The sequence below is a fragment of the Eleutherodactylus coqui genome, chromosome 10 (assembly GCF_035609145.1).
Source record: "Eleutherodactylus coqui strain aEleCoq1 chromosome 10, aEleCoq1.hap1, whole genome shotgun sequence".
In the NCBI taxonomy this organism is placed as follows: Eukaryota; Metazoa; Chordata; class Amphibia; order Anura; family Eleutherodactylidae; genus Eleutherodactylus; species Eleutherodactylus coqui.
Window position 1 is genome coordinate 101453902 of NC_089846.1, and position 21209 is coordinate 101475110.

The following is a 21209-nucleotide window of genomic DNA, read 5'->3' on the forward strand; positions in this document are numbered from 1 at the left end:
TTTCCACGCAGAAAAAAAAACGCACCGCATGTGCGGGTGACAATCCGCACCTACCAAAGATAGAACATATGGGTGGCAATGGACGTGGTCATGCAGATTTTCTTGTCTGACTGAGCCCTAGCGCTGCTTTCAGGACTTCTCCTGCATTAAAAGTAACGTCGCTATTAACGGAGGTGTTACTTTTACATGGTTCCTTATGTATAATGCTGTGCACCTTTGGTCTGTGTTATAAATAGGAAGTGTTATCGGGCTTTATCGCTGCACTTAATGGAAGGATGACCCGGGTTACAAAAGTGGAATGAAATACTTGAGAAGACGGTTTTGTAAATGACGTTGCAGAAAGAGGCGCCACTCATTCAGGATTACAAGAACATTCTCATAAAAGATGAAACTGAGAAACAATGTATTTTACAGATCATTGCCGGAGACCGTGAAAAGTACCCAACTGCTACTAAATCCTCTCTTAGGAAAAATAATTTTCGGTGTTTGTTCACATTATGTTTTGGTTCTATAGAAATTAGTGTTGTACATAAAAATTAGTTTCTCTTATAGAAGTTGTGTCGTTATTAAAAGAAACTAATATTTTTTTTCATTTTTCATGAGCTTTTTGGAATTCCCTTTGGGAACTTTGATTCCGTATGTTTTAAACAATTGCTGGGGTTGCCTGGATGCGTCCACATCAATTTCACTAAGCAGAAAAAAGATAATGGTCATGATTGGGAAGGGTACACCGCTTTCGAACAGAGTTAATCAGTGCGTAATGCGGATACTATGTTCCAACTTCAAGGCGCTTGAGGGTCGCCTTGCTCTTGTCTGATTGAGCTGAAGTTTTTCCCAGGCTGTTTTTTTGTTGATTGGATAAGGATTAGGTGGTGGGAGCAACAAAAGTTTAACTTTCTAAAAATTACCTATAGCTAAGGCCTCATTCACACGAGCATGTGCTGGTGCATACATAGGTGCACACAAAACCGGCGCACCCACATACATGCACAAACATGCTTGAATACAGGTCCATGCCGTAATGCTTTCAATGTGGCCGTGATTGGCTGAGCGCTCGGCCAATCACAGGCAGCGCTCAGCCATTTATTGAATTCAATGACTGGCAGAGCGCTGCCTGTGATTGGCTGGGAGCTCAGCCATTCAGACGCAACCCTTTCAGCAGGCGGGCAATTTAAATCCTCGCCTGCTGAAAGAACTTCATTCCAGTGCCAAGGACCAAACAGCTAGATGCGCCTGAGCCCCGACAGCGGCGGACAGGTGAGTATATTTTTTTTTTATTTTTTACTACAGCTAGGGATGATTTTGAAGGAAGGGCTTATATTTAAAGCACTTCCTCGAAAAATCACTGCGGGGGTGCGGGGAAAAAGCAGCGGTGGCCCTACTGAGAGCACTGCTGCACGGAGCTTCGTTCACGCGTGTTTTGGCACGTGCGTGGATGAGCGGATTTGTGCGCACTTATGCACGTGTAAATGCACGCTCCTGTGAACGAGGCCTAAGATGTACCTGGACATCGCTCCTTCCTCACTTTTTGTATCTGCCAAATGTATGGCATGTACCATTTCCTATATGGTTGCGTGTTTTATATAAAGCTTAAAATATAGGGTAAATTCATGGCAATTATCTTTGCATTGAATGCTGCAGGAGGGAATCAGGCGGTAATTACAACATTTAGCAGCTGCTTAGAACTGTAAATTGGATATTACAGATACCAGTAATCCAAGTTTCCAGCTATCTGTAGCAAGAGAACCTTAGCAGGAACAAGAAAAATAATTAGCATATCCACTGCTGAAAATAAGAACAAAACTAGTTCTAATATTTTGCCAACAAAGTTACATTTCACTATCACTTCCTCTGTATGCATTGTACTGGAATTACATATAAAGGAGTTATCTCATGACAACATCTGTCTGGGATGATGTAATGATCCTGCACTGAGCAGGGGGTTGGACCCGGAGACCCTGGAGGTCCCTTCCAACTCTACCATCCTATGATTCTATGTCCATAGGTAGTATTAGAGTTTCTCCAGTTGGACCCTGTGATGGTGCCTATGTTCATCGTGTTGCTACTACTGATTTGTTGTTGTTTTAGTGACATCATATTTGCCTCTCTCTACTGGAGTCTACATGAGTGTCTTCTCCATCCTCCACACTGGGACTCTTTATTGCCCTCATCTACTTTATCTAGACACATTTTGAAGGGTAAGGGGTTGTAGCATCATTATGCCTTGCAGGGGGGTTTATTAAATGCATAGCCCAGGCAGACTAACCAAAGTCAGAACTCCTTACATTATATGATAAGGGCTGATCTTGGGGCTTACTTGACCAACCACATCTTTATTGGAATGTGACCAATGATGCAAGGCAGAACTAAGCGGAGGGTGAGCGGGACTAAATTTCTTTGCCATTAAAGGGGTTGTCCCGCGAAAGCAAGTGGGGTTATACACTTCTGTATGGCCATATTAATGCACTTTGTAATGTACATCGTGCATTAATTATGAGCCATATAGAAGTTATTCACTTACCTGTTCCGTTGCTAGCGTCCCCGTCGCCATGGTGCCGTCTAATTTCAGCGTCTAATCGCCCGATTAGACGCGCTTGCGCAGTCCGGTCTTCTCCCTGCTGAATGGGGCCGCTCGTGCCGGAGAGCTGGTCCTTGTAGCTCCGCCCCGTCACGTGTGCCGATTCCAGCCAATCAGGAGGCTGGAATCGGCAATGGACCGCACAGAGCCCACGGTGCACCATGGGAGAAGACCCGCGGTGCATCGTGGGTGAAGATCCCGGCAGCCATCTTCGTAAGGTAAGGAAGAAGTCGCCGCAGCGTGGGGATTCGGGTAAGTAATAAGCCTTTTTTTTTTTAACCCATGCATTGGGTTTGTCTCGCGCCGAACGGGGGGCCTATTGAATAAAAAAAAAACCCGTTTCGGCGCGGGACAACCCCTTTAACTAAATAGCTCTCTTGCCTGCCCCCGACTACAACTCCACCCACCTACTCTAAACCCCGCCATTACATCCTAGTCTAGAACTCCCCAGCCCAATCATACCACCTTCCCAAATCAAGATTAACCCCTGTATGCCCGGTTATGTCATACCCACACTACACCCAGCCCTGGGCCCATCTCTATTTTTACATGACATGACTAGGACCGATCTTGGGGTCTACATGACCACCCACCTACCTAAATAACGACATGAGATACATCTTCTTCATAAAAAGGTGAATGGTCACAACTTTATTATAGAACTTCTTCATAAAACACATCTGGAAGCTAACATTTTAGAGAGACTATGCCTATGTTCACAGGTGGCTCCCATGCACTCACAGGCAGCAGGCTGTCAGATCTGTAAACACTGTGATAAGGATCTTCACGATCTCTGCCTCTTCTGCTGTTACAGTGTGTGGGTGTCTGCCCACATTACACATACACTATGGTGTATTTACTAATCATTTGGTCAGAATGTTTCTAAATGCCTGATTATCTTGGGAAAGCAGAGGAGGGGAATTCCGATACATTCCTTTCTGCTGATTGGACTAGACACATTGCAATACAGCATGGGAAATAAGGGCAAGGAAGTCAGGACAATGAACTACTGGCAGAATTCTAGACTTGCTACATGCTTCATACCCTGAAAGTAGACTACAAACAGTAGGGCAACAGAAAAATTGGAAAGACACCTAAAAATCAGAACTTACAGCCATGAAACAGGTTTGCAAACAGCAGCAAATGAAAGGATAAGGAGAATTTGGGGTATTTTAGAAAACTTGTTGAAAACTCAGGTAAGCTTAACACTGATAAATGTACTTTTATAAAATGCATTTCAACATTACACACTAAATGGGACCACTACATTACTACTGTGTTTCCCTGAAAATAAGACCCTGTCTTATATTAACTTTTGTCCCAAAAGTAGCACAAGGTCTTATTTTCAGAGAGTGCCTTATACTGACCAAGATACCCCATCTGGATCCCTCCCGCTGGTCTCTGGCGCTCCTGCATGCATCCTGTGCACTTGTCAGTGCCGACAGATCACCTCTTGCTGGTAACAGGGCTTGAATAACCCACCTCCAGCAAGAGATTGCTCTGATTGGTTTACGAATGCCGCCTCAGCCAATCAGAGTCGGCGCTCGATGAACCAATCACAGCCATTCATTCAGGTACCTGATTGGTTCATCAAGCATTGGCTCTGATTGTCTGAGGCAACGCTCATGAACCAATCAGAGCAATCTAGCGCCTGCTAGATGAGTGTTGCTTTATTTTCATGTAGTGTAGCTAGGGCTTATTTTCGGAGGAGTGTCTATATTTCAAGCTCAACCCCCCCTACCCTCCCCCAAAAAATCAGGGTAGGGTTTATTATCAGGGTAGGTCTTTTTTTCAGGGAAACACAGTAGCTACTATGAATTTATTATATTGATTTATGTTGCTATATTTTGAGACCCATACCTTTTTTTTTATTTTTCTGTCTAAGGGACTAAGTGAAGGCTCATTTTTTGTGGTGAGAACTGAAGTTTTTATTGCTACCATTTTGTGGTAGACACACTTTATTCAAAGAAACAGATGTGACCAAAAAATGCAATTCTGGCATTACGTTTTTTTACAGTATGCACTATGTGGGATAACCAATGCGATATTTTTAAATATTTTGCTCTTTTAATGATCTAATCATAAAGTTAAAAACAAAACCTGTCAAAAATGGAAAATGTTTTTATTAACTTTTAATATTCTTATATTTACATTTTTTAGTCCTACTAGTGGACTTTGACTTGTGATCATTTGATCTCTTATACAATATACTGCAATACATCTGCATTGCAGTGTATTGTTCATTTAAATGTTAGTATATTAAGCCTTGGCATAGGCAGGATTTAATAGAGTGCATTACATTACTGCCCTGGGAGACATTCAAACCCATTGGCACCCCGTGATCATGTCGCAGAGACTGATGGGTAGCTGGAGGAGGCTCCCCTCCAACTAGCTGCTAAGTTGCTGCTGTCAACATGGACTGTACCATATAAGTAGTTAAACAGCTGTAATTAGAGCTAGCACTAATCCCGGGTACTGCAGAGCGGGTGTTAACAGTCATTACCTAATGGGTATAGGGTGACTGCATGACATGCATATACATTACATGGGTGCCACAGGTTAATGAATATAGAGACTATTGGCAAATACTATTATGCTATCATCACAGAACACAAAATAAACAGCTAAGGGATAAAGAGAAACCAGAATTATGACGCATCTTCATTTTGAACATAAATGAATAAATAGAATATTGTGACATAATCACAATGATACACAGCCAAGGGATAAAGTTAAACACTACTGTGGCATAACCACATAAGAGCACAGCCAAGAGGAAAGACAAACACTATAAAGACATCATCACAATATACAGTAACACATCCAAGACATAAACACAAGCGGAACGATGACATAATCCCAAAATTGAACAGCCCACAAATTAATAAAGAGACAACTGTGATGTTGTCATACTGGGACACAGCCAAGAAATGAAACACTGTTGTGACATCATCACAACAGAACTTCATCTATCAACTATTGTGACATCAGCACAAAATATAGTCATAGAATTGTAGAGTTGGAAGTGACCTCCAGGGTCATTGGGGACAACCTCCTGCTCAATGGATAAAGACAAACACAACTGTGACATCATCATAACAGAGACAAGCATTGGAATAAAAACTTAACCCATTGTTACGTCACTAATTAGGAGCAGAGACAAACGCAACTTGACCATCACCACAACAGAACTCAATCCATCAATGAATAAAATTACTATTGTGTCATCAGCACAAAATATAGTCATAGAGTTGTAGAGTTGGAAGTGACCTCCAGGGTCATTGGGTCCAACCTCCTGCTCAATGGATAAAGACAAACACAACTGTGACATCATCATAACAGAGAAAAGCATTGGAATAAAAACTTAACCCATTGTTATGTCACTAATTAGGAGCAGAGACAAACGCAACTTGACCATCACCACAACAGAACGCAATCCATCAATGAATAAAATGACTATTGTGTCATCATCTAATTAGTATATTTCAATAATAAGAAATCAGCACAAGGCTGTGATTTCCTAATTTGACGCACTGTTGACTTGCAGCCCTGGGATCCTGCATTCAAATCCAATGAAGGACAACATCTGCATGGAGTTTATCTGTTCTCCATGTGTTTTTGTGGGTTTCCTCCCATACTCTAAGGCCTCATTCGCACGGGAGATGCAAGCTATAGGCCGGGCGCATTCGCAGCCGAAAATCACATCGATTGAGAATAGCCACAATTGATTCCTGAGTGTATTTAGCGTCTTCTCGTCCTATTCACATGGGCGTATTGCGTGAAAAGTACGCTGCAGCGCGGAATTCCCGCAGTCGGCAGAAATCCTCAGAATGACTTCTAATAGCTTCAATAGCTTAAATAGAGACAGCTGTCTTCTTTTTACGAGCGCCGGACACAGGTGAAGTCCCTCCCCCTCCATTTTTTTTAGCTCCCATAGGAGTCTACTGCAGTGAGAATGGAGCTGTCTTCTTCCTGCAGAAATCAGCACAGTGTGTGAACACACAGGAACAGCAAACAGCTAATTGGCATGCATGACCCCATCCATGTTGATAAGATTTGAATCTAGGACCCCAGCACTGCAAGGCAACAGTGCTGACCTCTGAGCCACATTAATTGAAGAGGCACTACCACCACCAATAATAATAATAATGTTTGGCTCTATTTTAGTGCAATTTGGGAACATTTCACTACATTAGGGACCATCAGGAAGCCAAATTAGTGAACCTGATTTTTACTCCCATTGACTTTAATGGGAATTGTGACTGGGTCATTTTTATTTTATTTTTTTAAGAGGGGGAATTGGTCTAATTATTTTTGGGAAATCGGTCCGATCACTCCTGATCTGATTATTTCAATATTCGCTTATCAGTAATAAAAAGTAATAGCCCCCCTCCCCCCTGACATATTTAATCAGGAGTGATTCTAGCCCCAATCCCCTGATAACACAAGTTTGTGGTAACATGTCAGAGGAGGCTATTACTTTTAATATGCAAGCAAACTCCAACAGTCAAATGATTTGTGGTTTTCCGTCTGCAGCAGGGACCTGTATTTCGGTTTGTTTCCCTTTTTGCTCTCTTTGGCTCATCATTGATCTTCACGCTGGAAAGGGATGTAAAGGATTTACCAGATAAAGCTACTGATTTAATGACCTATCCCAGTCTATCAGCAGTTTATATAGGTTATTGTGGAACCTGTGCTTCAAAAGGGCCCTAAAGTTGTGTTTAATTCTGATTACTAATGAAAAGTGCTCTTTGAGATAGGGATGCTAACATGGGCTAGTTTTGCCAATATGCAAGTGTTTTCTTTGCCATAGGTATCGTGGCCCGGTTCTCCCTAGGGTCCGATTTTGTTTGATACATGTTCCCATCTAATCTCTATCATCCAGGTAACATAGTTTGCAGCTGGCTAGAATATGGTGTAGAGTCTAAGGAATCTCCTGGTTCTTCACTCTTGACCCCCACATGATCTGGGGGTCAAGAGTGGTCTCCAGAATAGTCACCAAGTGGTGGCGGGTGCATTGTAGCAGACTCAGGAATGTAACCAAGGGTCTTAAACCGAATAGCAGTCAGGATGCAACAAGTCAGAGGATGAGACAAAAGTGGAACCAGGAGTAAGGCCAGTAACTGATACCAGAAGTAACACCAAAGGAACCAGGCAACAAATCCATCCAATGAACAAAACAACAGTATAATCCAGAAAATGGGCTGAGGTCAAGGTCAGGATCAGAATAAGGAGTCAGAACAGAGTCAATAATATAGGAACAAGCAAGGATGTCCCTTAATTTGGAGGTACGAGATTCATGGGAACTTCTACTTTAAATAGGCTGCCAGGCATGACATAATCAGAGACCACCAATTGCATGGTAAACTCTACATGGAATTATCACCCATTGTCTTTTATTGTCCATGCCTTCCATCAAGCTAATCATGGCTTACCGTACATTCATTATGATAAGTCTGACCACTGGGATTTCAAAATGTGTTTTCTAACATTAAAAATGCTTACATTGGGTAATAGGCTTTTCTTTATAATTTTAGAATTTGCTGACTACACTCTGAATGCTTCCAGAACTTGACATAAGTTTGGAGTATCAAGTTGAGCTAAAATTAGGGATAGCAATATGACTAATACAGATAAACAGTAAAGCAGGCAGTAGAAACTGCGGTGAGTCACACTTTAAAATATGCCATACAGAATTTCTCTCCATTTTTATTTTTGTAGAAGCAAAATACAAACTTATCTCTGTGGCTAAAAGTCAATGACACAAACTAAGACAGCATTTTATTTTTTCTAGGGTCAGGGTAGAACTTAAAGGAAGCCTGTCACATTGGATATGCAGTAGCGTGTTATAGAGCAGGAGGAGCTGAGCAGATTAATGTATAGCTCTGCTCAATCTGGGCTCCAGAGTCCAGTGGGTGGTCCTAATTAATGACTGACAGTTCTCTGCGCATGCACACTCATATAAGGAAGGCTGGCCGTCATTGAGTGAAACCACTTACTGGACTCTTAAAGGGGTTGTCCCGCGAAAGCAAGTGGGTCTATACACTTCTGTATGGCCATATTAATGCACTTTGTAATGTACATTGTGCATTAATTATGAGCCATACAGAAGTTATAAAAAGTTTTTCACTTACCTGCTCCGTTGCTAGCGTCCTCGTTTCCATGGAGCCGTCTAATTTTCGGCGTCTAATGGCCAAATTAGATGCGCTTGCCCAGTCCGGGTCTTCTTCTTTTCTCAATGGGGCTCCGTGTAGCTCCGTGTAGCTCCGCCCCGTCACGTGCCAATTCCAGCCAATCAGGAGGCTGGAATCGGCAATGGACCGCACAGAAGCCCTGCGGTCCACCGAGGGAGAAGATCCCGGCGGCCATCTTCAGCAGGTAAGTAAGAAGTCACCGGAGCGCGGGGATTCAGGTAAGCGCTGTGCGGTGTTCTTTTTTAACCCCTGCATCGGGGTTGTCTCGCGCCGAACGGGGGGGGGGGGGGGGGGGGATGAAAAAAAAAAAAACCCGTTTCGGCGCGGGACAACCCCTTTAAGCATAGAATGTGCAGGGATATCCGTAAATATGTGGCTTATTTACTATTCTAAATTCAACCGTTTTTTGGCATTAATTACACTCGGAAACTGCCTTACGTGCTGCATGTATTATGTGTTTTTAGATGCTTTTGGGCAGTTGTCCGACATGGCCTAAATTGTGCTAAAAATTGTGCCCAAATTTTGGTGCAATTTTTTGGCTTGAACTAAGGCAACTAATAGGTGGTCTAAACTTAGACTAGACTTAGGCTAGCACATTTTAAGACTGTCTAGTCGAAGTTTGCTCTGTCTAACGTTTAGACAGTATTAGTAAATACCCCATGTATTGAGAAATTCTCATGTTCCAGTATATTATTATGTGGTGTCTTTCCTCCTGTGGTGGCTAGCTCTGCTCTTTACTTCATCTTCCTGTTGTGGTTGGTTCTGGGATTGATTCATGCTGTGCAGGGAGGAAGAGATTGAATGGAGCAGTGATCATGTTTGTGCAGTGCCGCTCCATTCACTATCAATGGCACTGCCGGAGATAGCCGGGTACAAAGCACTTGGCTATTTCTGTCAGTCCCATTGAAATAAATGGTGTGGCAGGTGCTCATGTGCAGTCAGCCTTCCATTCAGTCTGACATCACTGCAGGTGGGAATAGCCACCCAGAAGTGAGGAGGAATGGGAAAACAGGCCCCTGTACTTAGGATTGTGGGGACCACGGCAGTTGGATCCCCACGATCTATCTTTTTTCATGTATTCAGTGAATGGGTGAAAATTTGAAAAAATGTCCAGTATCTGGAATACCCCAATTGAATTAAATTCAATAAATGGCTGAGCACTGCCTCTGATTGGCTGAGCGCTGTGACCAATCACAGGCAGCACTCAGCTGTCATTCAATGAATGGCTGAGCGCTGCCTGTGATTGGTTGAGCGCTAAGCCAATCAGACTCAGCGCTTTCAGAAGGCAGGGATTTTTAAATTCCTGGCTAGGAGAAAGTGTATAAGAACAGCGTTAGGGAGCCAGGGAGAAGACGTGACGGAGCTGCACAGCGACGGAGAGGTGATGTATATATAAAATTTTTTTTCAGCAGCTAGAGATGATTTTCAGTGAAGGGCTTATATTTCAAGCCCTTCTTCGAAAATAACTGTAGGGGTTGCCTGCATCCCATTGCTTTCAAAGCAATGGGTACGGAGCTTTGGTCAGGCACATTTTGCACATCAGAAAGTGCGGGGTGTGAGTGTGGGGCTACACCAGTGCTCGTAATCGTAGTTCTCATTGAAATCAATGGGAGCTGCTCCTGCAATGACAAATATAGTTCCTATGGATTTCAATGACAGCTGCACCTGCAATTGCAAGTGTCGGCTGCCACACAGGGGTCGGAGCAGCAGCCTTCACTCTGACCCCTGTGTAAGCCGGCGCTGCCTGGAAAACCCCTTTAATGGCTTACTTGCTGACTGACTGGTGGATTGGAAGAAGGCACAGTTAAAGGAAGTTCTCTTATCAAGCTACCATATATACTTGAGTATAAGCTCACTTTTTCAGCACATTTTTTATTGTGAAGAAGCCCCCCTCGGCTTATGCTCGAGTGCAGGTCTGTGCACCATTTCTTTCAATGGGGCCGCCGCTGCTGCCGGCGGCCCCATTGAAAGGAGTGAGCTGAGTGTAGTGATTTACAGGGAAAGGCTTTAAATATCAGCTGAGTGAATGGCTGAGCACTACCTGTGATTGGCTGAGCTTTCAGCCAATCAGATACAGCCCTTACAGCAGGCGGGGATTTTGGAAATTGCATAAATCTACATCCCAGACTATGCTCCTAAATTATTTTGATCCCAGGACAGAGGCCAAATTCAGAAAACATACCAGACTCCTAAATAAATTCAAACTTTAAACCAAATACCTATCTTTACGCTATTGTGTTTCTAGAAGGTTTGTTTGCTGGCAGGACACTTTCTTGCTAGTCTTCTGGTGCCTGGGTGAGAAACAGACATAGTTAGGGGCAGGTTCCAATGGTTTAACTTTTTAGCATCAAAATGACAAAGTTTCACCCTAGACTACACTTTTGCATTTTCTAGATGTCAGAACAGAGGTCGAATTTAATTCAGACCCCAAACTAGACTCCCAAATTTCAGAACCCAGGCCAGATCACTTAAGTTTATTCAAACCCCAGACCAGACACCTACATTTCCAACCTCAGAATAAACAGGTAAAAATATTCAAACCCCAGACCATACCTCCTAAATTTAATTCAGGCCCCCAAGCCAGACTACTACATTTTGTCAGAATACCAGACCCCTAAAAAGTTTTATGGTTCAAATCAAATCCCCAAATCTCAGACCCCAGACACATCCCCTAAGACATATTCAGACCCATACACTATACCAGTATTTCTCCAAAATGATGGAAACCAGATGGAACAAGAAAAAAACAAAACAGAAGGCAACTAAAGCCAAAAAACACCCATTGAAATCAAATAGTATTTTTACAGATTCCTTTAATTCTGTTTTTCTGTTCCTACTAGAGATGAGCGAACGTACTCGTCCGAGCTTGATACTCGTTTGAGTATTAGCGTGTTCGAGATGCTCGTTACTAGAGGCGAGCACCACGCGATGTTCGAGTTACTTTCACTTTCATCTCTGAGACGTTAGCGCGCTTTTCTGGCCAATAGAAAGACAGGGAAGGCATTAAAACTTCCCCCTGCGACGTTCAAGCCCTATACCACCCCCCTGCAGTGAGTGGCTGGCGAGATCAGGTGTCACCCGAGTATATAAATCGGCCCCTCCCGCGGCTCGCCACAGATGCAATCTGACAGAGATCAGGGAAAGTGCTGCTGATGCCGGAGCTGCTATAGGGAGAGAGTTAGGAGTGATTTTAGGCTTCAAGAACCCCAACGGTCCTCTTAGGGCCACATCTGACCGTGTGCAGTACTGTTGAGGCTGCTTTTTGCAGTGTTGCACATTTATTTATTTTTTTTGTATATCGGCCGTGCAGAGCATTGCGTCCAGAGCATTGCGTCCTGCAGTAATTTTACATAGTCCACGGCCAGTTGTAGTGGTGAGGCAGGGACAGTGAAAGACAAATCCAGACTATATATGCAGTGGGCTTTTCCAAAGAAATTTGGGAAAAAAAATCTATTTGGGCTGCCTGTGACCGTCCTGACTGTACTGCGTCTCTGCTGGGGGTAGTTTTCCTAATTCATACGCAGCCAGCTAAGTGTTACAGCAGGCTTGCGCAAAATTCTTTCCTGCCTCTCCGTTGCCTCTTACATCACCGCTGTCATCCTGTCCAGAGTGAAACAGTCTGCAGTAATTTTACATAGTCCACGGCCAGTTGTAGTGGTGAGGCAGGGACAGTGAAAGACATATCCAGTCTATATACGCAGTGGGCTTTTCCAAAAAAATTTTGGAAAAAAAATCTATTTGGGCTGCCTGTGACCGTCCTGACTGTACTGCGTCTCTGCTGGGGGTAGTTGTCCTAATTCATACGCAGCCAGCTAAGTGTTACAGCACGCTTGCGCAAAATTCTTTCCTGCCTCTGCGTTGCCTCTTACATCACTGCTGTCATCCTGTCCAGAGTGAAACAGTCTGCAGCAATTTTACATAGTCCACGGCCAGTAGTGGTGGTGAAGCACGGACAGTGAAAGACATATCCAGTCTATATACGCAGTGGGCTTTTCCAAAAAAAGTTCGGAAAAAAAATCTATTTGGGCTGCCTGTGACCGTCCTGACTGTACTGCGTCTCTGCTGGGGGTAGTTGTCCTAATTCATACGCAGCCAGCTAAGTGTTACAGCAGGCTTGCGCAAAATTCTTTCCTGCCTCTGCTGTGCGTTCCGTAAGCGAAGTCAGCCTCCAACCACAGGCCAATAAGTGGCACATTTAATTACAGCGTTCTGTTTCTGCACTACTGGTAATACAGCATGCTGAGGGGTAGGGGTAGGCCTAGAGGACGTGGACGCGGCCGAGGACGCGGAGGCCCAAGTCAGGGTGTGGGCACAGGCCGAGCTCTTGATCCAGGTGTATCGCAGCCGACTGCTGTGGGATTAGGAGAGAGGCACTTTTCTGGCGTCCCCACATTCATCTCACAATTAATGGGTCCACGCGGTAGACCTTTATTAGAAAATGAGCAGTGTGAGCAGGTCCTGTCGTGGATGGCAGAAAGTGCATCCAGCAATCTATCGACCACCCAGAATTCTGCGCCGTCCACTGCTGCAACTCTGAATCCTCTGGCTGCTGCTCCTCCTTCCTCCCAGCCTCCTCACTCCATTACAATGACACATTCTGAGGAGCAGGCAGACTCCCAGGAACTGTTCTCGGGCCCCTGCCCAGAATGGGCAGCAATGGTTCCGAATCCTCTCCCACTGGAGGAGTTTGTTGTGACCGATGCCCAACCTTTGGAAAGTTCCCGGGGTCCGGGGGATGAGGCTGGGGACTTCCGGCAACTGTCTCAAGAGCTTTCAGTGGGTGAGGAGGACGATGACGATGAGACACAGTTGTCTATTACTCAGGTAGTAGTAATTGGAGTAAGTCCGAGGGAGGAGCGCACAGAGGATTCGGAGGAAGAGCAGCAGGACGATGAGGTGACTGACCCCACCTGGTTTGCTACGCCTACTGAGGACAGGTCTTCAGAGGGGGAGGCAAGTGCAGCAGCAGGGCAGGTTGGAAGAGGCAGTGCGGTGGCCAGGGGTAGAGGCAGGGCCAGACCGAATAATCCACCAACTGTTTCCCAAAGCGCCCCCTCGCGCCATGCCACCCTGCAGAGGCCGAGGTGCTCAAAGGTCTGGCAGTTTTTCACTGAGAGTGCAGACAACCGACGAACAGTGGTGTGCAACCTTTGTCGTGCCAAGATAAGCCGGGGAGCCACCACCACCAGCCTCACCACCACCAGCATGCGCAGACATATGATGGCCAAGCACCCCACAAGGTGGGACGAAGGCCGTTCACCGCCTCCGGTTTGCACCGCTGCCTCTCCCCCTGTGCCCCAACCTGCCACTGAGATCCAACCCCCCTCTCAGGAAACAGGCACTACCGTCTCCTGGCCTGCAAGCACACCCTCAATTCCGCTGACCTCGGCCCCATCCACCAATGTCTGTCAGCGCACCGTCCAGCCGTCGCTAGCGCAAGTGTTGGAGCGCAAGTACGCCGCCACGCACCCGCACGCTCAAGCGTTAAACGTGCACATAGCCAAATTTATCAGCCTGGAGATGCTGCCGTATAGGGTTGTGGAAACGGAGGCTTTCAAAGGTATGATGGCGGCGGCGGCCCCGCGCTACTCAGTTCCCAGTCGCCACTACTTTTCCCGATGTGCCGTCCCAGGCCTGCACGACCACGTCTCCCGCAACATTGTACACGCCCTCACCAACGCGGTTACTGCCAAGGTCCACTTAACAACGGACACGTGGACAAGCACAGGCGGGCAGGGCCACTATATCTCCCTGACGGCACATTGGGTGAATTTAGTGGAGGCTGGGACAGAGTCAGAGCCTGGGACCGCTCACGTCCTACCCACCCTCAGAATTGCGGGCCCCAGCTCGGTGGTGGTATCTGCGGCGGTGTATGCTTCCTCCACTAAACCACCCTCCTCCTCCTCCTACGCAACCTCTGTCTCGCAATCAAGATGTGTCAGCAGCACGTCGCCAGCAGTCGGTGTCGCGCGGCGTGGCAGCACAGCAGTGGGCAAGCGTCAGCAGGCCGTGCTGAAACTACTCAGCTTAGGAGAGAAGAGGCACACGGCCCACGAACTGCTGCAGGGTCTGACAGAGCAGACCGACCGCTGGCTTGCGCCGCTGAGCCTCCAACCGGGCATGGTCGTGTGTGACAACGGCCGTAACCTGGTGGCGGCTCTGCAGCCTCACGCACGTGCCATGCCTGGCCCACGTCTTTAATTTGGTGGTTCAGCGCTTTCTGAAAAGCTACCCACGCTTGTCAGACCTGCTCGGAAAGGTGCGCCGGCTCTGCGCACATTTCCGCAAGTCCCACACGGACGCTGCCACCCTGCGCACCCTGCAACATCGGTTTCATCTGCCCGTGCACCGACTGCTGTGCGACGTGCCCACATGGTGGAACTCTACGCTTCACATGTTGGCCAGGCTCTATGAGCAGCGTAGAGCTATAGTGGAATACCAACTCCAACATGGGCGGCACAGTGGGAGTCAGCCTCCTCAATTCTTTACAGAAGAGTGGGCCTGGTTGGCAGACATTTGCCAGGTCCTTGGAAACTTTGAGGAGTCTACCCAGATGGTGAGCGGCGATGCTGCAATCATTAGCGTCACCATTCCTCTGCTATGCCTCTTGAGAAGTTCCCTGCAAAGCATAAAGGCAGACGCTTTGCGCTCGGAAACAGAGGCGGGGGAAGACAGTATGTCGCTGGATAGTCAGAGCACCCTCCTGTCTATATCTCAGCACATTGAGGAGGAGGAGGAGGAGCATGAGGAGGATGAGGAGGAGGGGGAAGAGACAGCTTGGCCCACTGCTGAGGGTACCCATGCTGCTTGCCTGTTATCCTTTCAGCGTGTATGGCCTGAGGAGGAGGAGGAGGAGGAGGATCCTGAAAGTGATCTTCCTAGTGAGGACAGCCATGTGTTGCGTACAGGTACCCTGGCACACATGGCTGACTTCATGTTAGGATGCCTTTCTCGTGACCCACGTGTTACACGCATTCTGGCCCCTACGGATTACTGGGTGTACACACTGCTCGACCCACGGTATAAGGAGAACCTTTCCACTCTCATACCCGAAGAGGAAAGGGGTTCGAGAGTGATGCTATACCACAGAACCCTGGCGGACAAACTGATGGTAAAATTCCCATCCGAAAGCGCTAGTGGCCGAAGGCACAGTTCCGAGGGCCAGGTAGCAGGGGAGGCGCGGAGATCAGGCAGCATGTACAGCACAGGCAGGGGAACACGCTCTAAGGCCTTTGACAGTTTTCTGGCTCCCCAGCAAGACTGTGTCACCGCTCCCCAGTCAAGGCTGAGTCGGCGGGAGCACTGTAAAAGGATGGTGAGGGAGTACGTAGCCGATCGCACGACCGTCCTGAGGAAGAGGAGGAGGAGGAGGAGGATCCTGAAAGTGATCTTCCTAGTGAAGACAGCCATGTGTTGCGTACTGGTACCTTGGCACACATGGCTGACTTCATGTTAGGATGCCTTTCTCGTGACCCTCGCGTTGCACGCATTCTGGCCACAACGGATTACTGGGTGTACACACTGCTCGACCCATGCTATAAGGAGAACCTGCCCACTCTCATTCCCGAAGAGGAAAGGGGTTCGAGAGTGTTGCTATACCACAGGACCCTTGCGGACAAGCTGATGGTAAAATTCCCATCCGACAGCGCTAGTGGCAGAAGGCGCAGTACCGAGGGCAAGGTAGCAGGGGAGGTGCGGAGATCGAGCAGCATGTACATCCCAGGCAGTGCAACAGTCTTTAAGGGCCTGGCCAGCTTTATGGCTCCCCACCAAGACTGTGTCACCGCTCCCCAGTCAAGGCTGAGTCGGCGGGAGCACTGTAAAAGGATGGTGAGGGAGTACGTAGCCGATCGCACGACCATCCTCGGTGACGCCTCTGCCCCCTACAACTACTGGGTGTCGAAGCTGGACACGTGGCCTGAACTAGCGCTGTATGCCCTGGAGGTGCTTGCTTGTCCTGCGGCTAGCGTCTTGTCAGAGAGGGTGTTTAGTGCGGCTGGGGGAATCATCACAGATAAGCGTACCCGCCTGTCAACCGACAGTGCCGACAGGCTTACACTCATCAAGATGAACAAAGCCTGGATTTCCCCAGACTTCTCTTCTTCACCAGCGGACAGCAGCGATACCTAAACAATATGTAGGCTGCACCCGCGGATGGAAGCATTGTTCTCTATCACCATCAAAAACGTGGACCTTTTAGCTTCATCACTCTGTGTATAATATTCATCCTCCTCCTCCTGCTCCTCCTCCTGAAACCTGACGTAATCACGCCGAACGGGCAATTTTTCTTAGGCCCACAAGGCTCAGTCATATAATTTTTGTAAACAATTTTTATAGGTTTCAATTCTCATTAAAGCGTTGAAACTTGCACCTGAACCAATTTTTATTTTAACTGGGCTGCCTCCAGGCCTAGTTACAAATTAAGCCACATTAACCAAAGCGATTAATGGGTTTCACCTGCCCTCTTGGTTGGACATGGGCAATTTTTCTGAGGTACATTAGTACTGTTGGTACACCAATTTTTTGGGGCCCTCGCCTACAGTGTAATCCAATTAATTTTTTGCCCACCTGCATTAAAGCTGACGTTACATCAGCTGTGCTGGGCACTGCAATGGGATATATTTATGTACCGCCGGTGGCTTCCTGGCACCCACCCATGCTGTCGGTCCACACGGAGTTGTAACTGCATGTGTCCACTTCTAAAGAACCCCAGTCTGACTGGGGCATGCAGTGTGGGCCGAAGCCCACCTGCATTAAACATGACATTACCTCAGCTGTGCTGGGCACTACAATGGGATATATTTATGTACCGTCAGTGGGTTCCAGGGAGCCACCCATGCTGTCAGTCCACACGGAGTTGTAACTGCATGTGTCCACTTCTAAAGAACCCCAGTCTGACTGGGGCATGCAGTGTGGGCCGAAGCCCACCTGCATTAAACATGACATTACCTCAGCTGTGATGGGCACTGCAATGGGATATATTTATGTACCGCCGGTGGGTTCCTGGCACCCACCCATGCTGTGGGTCCACAGGGACTTCACAATAGGGAGTTGTACCTGCCTGTGTCTATGAATTAAAAACCCCGTTCAGGTTGGGGCATGCAGTGTGGGCCGAAGCCCACCTGCATTTAATCTGATGTTAGCTCTGCTGTCCAGGGCACTGCAATGGGATACATTTATGTACAGCCGGTGGGTTCCAGGGAGCCACCCATGCTGTGTGTGCACACAGAATTCCCATTGCGGAGTTGTACCTGCCTGTGACTATTTATAAAAAAACGCGGTCTGACTGGGGCATGCAGACACCTTGACAGAATGAATAGTGTGTGGCACATAGGTTCCCCATTGCTATGCCCACGTGTGCAGCTCCTGATGGCGGTGGCACAGGATTATATTTCTCATTGCTTCTGTACAGCATTGTGGGCTATCGCCCCGCCCCTTTTAAAGAGGGTCGCTGCCTAGCCGTGCCAACCCTCTGCAGTGTGTGCCTGCGGTTCCTCCTCATGGCAGACGCACTTATAAATAGACATGAGGGTGGTGTGGCATGAGGGCAGCTGAAGGCTGCGCAGGGACACTTTGGTGTGCGCTGTGGACACTGGGTCGTGCGGGGGGGGGGGGGGGGGGGGGGGGGTTGGGCAGCATGTAACCCAGGAGAAGTGGCAGCGGAGTGTCATGCAGGCAGTGATTGTGCTTTGTTGGAGGTAGTGTGGTGATTAGCTAAGGTATGCATTGCTAATGAGGGCTTTTCAGAAGTAAAATTTGTTGGGAGGGGGGGGGGGGGCCCACTCTTGCCGCTATTGTGGCTTAATAGTGGGACCTGGGAACTTGAGATGCAGCCCAACATGTAGCCCCTCGCCTGCCCTATCCATTGCTGTGTCGTTCCCAGCACTTTCTTGAATTGCCCAGATTTTCACAAATGGAAACCTTAGCAAGCATCGGCGATATACAAAAATGCTCGGGTCGCCCATTGACTTCAATGGGGTTCGTTACTCAAAACGAACCCTCGAGCATCGCGAAAATTTCATCCTGAGTAACGAGCACCCGAGCATTTTTGTGCTCGCTCATCTCTACTTCCCACGACAGAACAGAAAATTGTAATTCACTGGACAGATTTCTAACACAGCCTAAGGGAGCACTGACATTTTAATTTTTCAGTAGAGTTGTGCATTAATATGATTTTTTAATCCAGGGGTACTTTAGGGAAAACAATCTTAATATGAAAATAAGGGGGTTTCACTTAGCAATATTGCTTTTTTTCTTGGACATCATCCCTTCCTATCCCCACAGCGGAAACAACTTTCTTCAAGCTGCAGTGACTTTTCATTAATACACCTGTAGACATTAATAAAGTCACCATTTTGGTTGCGATTTTCAAAAAAAGCATAAGCGACCCTTATCTCTCAAAGTCTTTAATAAAATAAAATGAAGTCAAAGATAAAAACACTATTTGGCAGATTTATGGAAATTAAAACTTTCCCAAATAAAAAGGAAATGAGAACATTCCATCTATAAGAGGAAGTTCTATTTCTGTCACTTGTAGCTGTAATTTCTCTTTCATTTCAAAAGTAATTACAAACTGTGTTTAGTCATGCTGGTTCCAGAAAGGGCAACCACCTTATATCCAGACTGTCATATCAAACTGATGTTCTATACCGTGTGCTCAAAAATATATGCTTTAATTACTTGGAAATGAACATTAGAGAAGTTAGAATGTTATATAGTAACAGAGTTTGAAGAGTGAAAAAAGACATATGTCCATCTAGTTCTGCCTATTTCACCCCTCCCCGACCCCAATATTCATCCAGAGGAAGGCAAAAAACCTCAAAAAGGTAGAAACCAATTTTCCTCCTTTTAGGGACAAAAATTACTACAATCTGTCAATCAGAATCATTTCCTGGATCACTGACCCTTCTGAAGTAATCAGGTATAATAACATGTAATATTGTAATGCTCAAGAAAGGTCGGAGAGTTCCATAGTCTCACTGCTCTTACAGTAAAGAACCCCCTTCTATGTTGTATAGAAACCTTCTTTGCTCTAGATGTAGAGGGCGCCCCTTTGTTACAGTCCTGGCTACAAACAGATGATGGGAGAGATCTCTGTACTGACCCCTAATATATTTATACATAGTTATTAGGTCGCCACTTTGACGTTTTTATTACACTAAATAACTTCAAGTTTGATAACCTTTCTGGATATTGTAGTCCACCCATTCCATGTATTGATTTAGTTGCCACTCTTTGAATCTGCTCAAGCTCTGATATGTCCTTCTTGAGTACCGGTGCACAAAACTGTACACAATATTCCATGTGTCGTCTGACCAGTGACTTGTAAGGAGGATGAACAATGTTTTTCCATGTCCCCCTAGATTCCTTTTGATACACCCCATGGACCTATTTGCCTTGGCAGCATCTGTCTGACACTGGTTGCTCCAGTTAAATTTACAGTTAACTACAATCCCCGAGTCCTTTCCCATGTCAGTTTTGCCCAGTGTTCTCCCATTTAGTGTGTAATGGTGACATGCATTTTGCCTGCCCATATGAATAAACTTACATTTATCAGTATTAAGCTTACCTGAGTTTTCAACATGTTTTATAAAATGCACCGGGTTCTCCTTATTGTTTCATTTGCTGCTGTTGGCACTCTATTTCATGTCTGTAAGTTCTGATTTTTAGGTGATGTTCCCCATCTTTCTGTTACTCGTCTGTTTTCAGTCTGCTTTCAGGGGATGGGGCATGTAGCAAGCCTAACATTCTACCAATAGTTTACTGTCCTGACTTCCTTGCCCTTACTTCCCATGCTGCATTCCTTTGAGGAAGTATCTGCCTATAACACCCCACCCCTGTCCCCTTTTTTAATATTGATCCAGAAGAAGGCAAAATAACTCAATAAGGTATAAACCAATTTTACTCATTTTAGGGGAAAAAATTCTTTCCCAACTACAATCCGGCAATCAGAATCATTCCCTGGATCACCGACCCTTCTGAAGTAATCAAGTACAATAACATGTAATATTGTAATGCTCAAGAAATGCCAGAGAGTTCCATAGTCTCACTGCTCTTACAGTAAAGAACCCCCATCTATGTTGTATAGAAACGTTCTTTCCTCTAGATCACAGGTGTCAAACATAAGGCCCACGGGCCCGCCACCTTGCTCAACGTGGCCCATGAGCATGGCCCGTATCACGTGCTGGCGGCCACTCACCACAGCAGTGAATACCAGCTGGGGGCCACGGCTCCCCTGCCGGTATTCACTCAGCAGCAAAGATGCCAGGCGCACACTGTGACATCAGTGTGCACCCGGGATCCTCCTCCCCCCTCCCCTGGTTTCGCGAGAGCAGAAGGGAGGAGGCGTTCGGACGTGCACCTGCAATCAGTGCCAGTAACAGTGAGCAGAGGAGCAGCGGCACTTCCACAAGGAGTTGGAGAAGGGGGTAAGTATA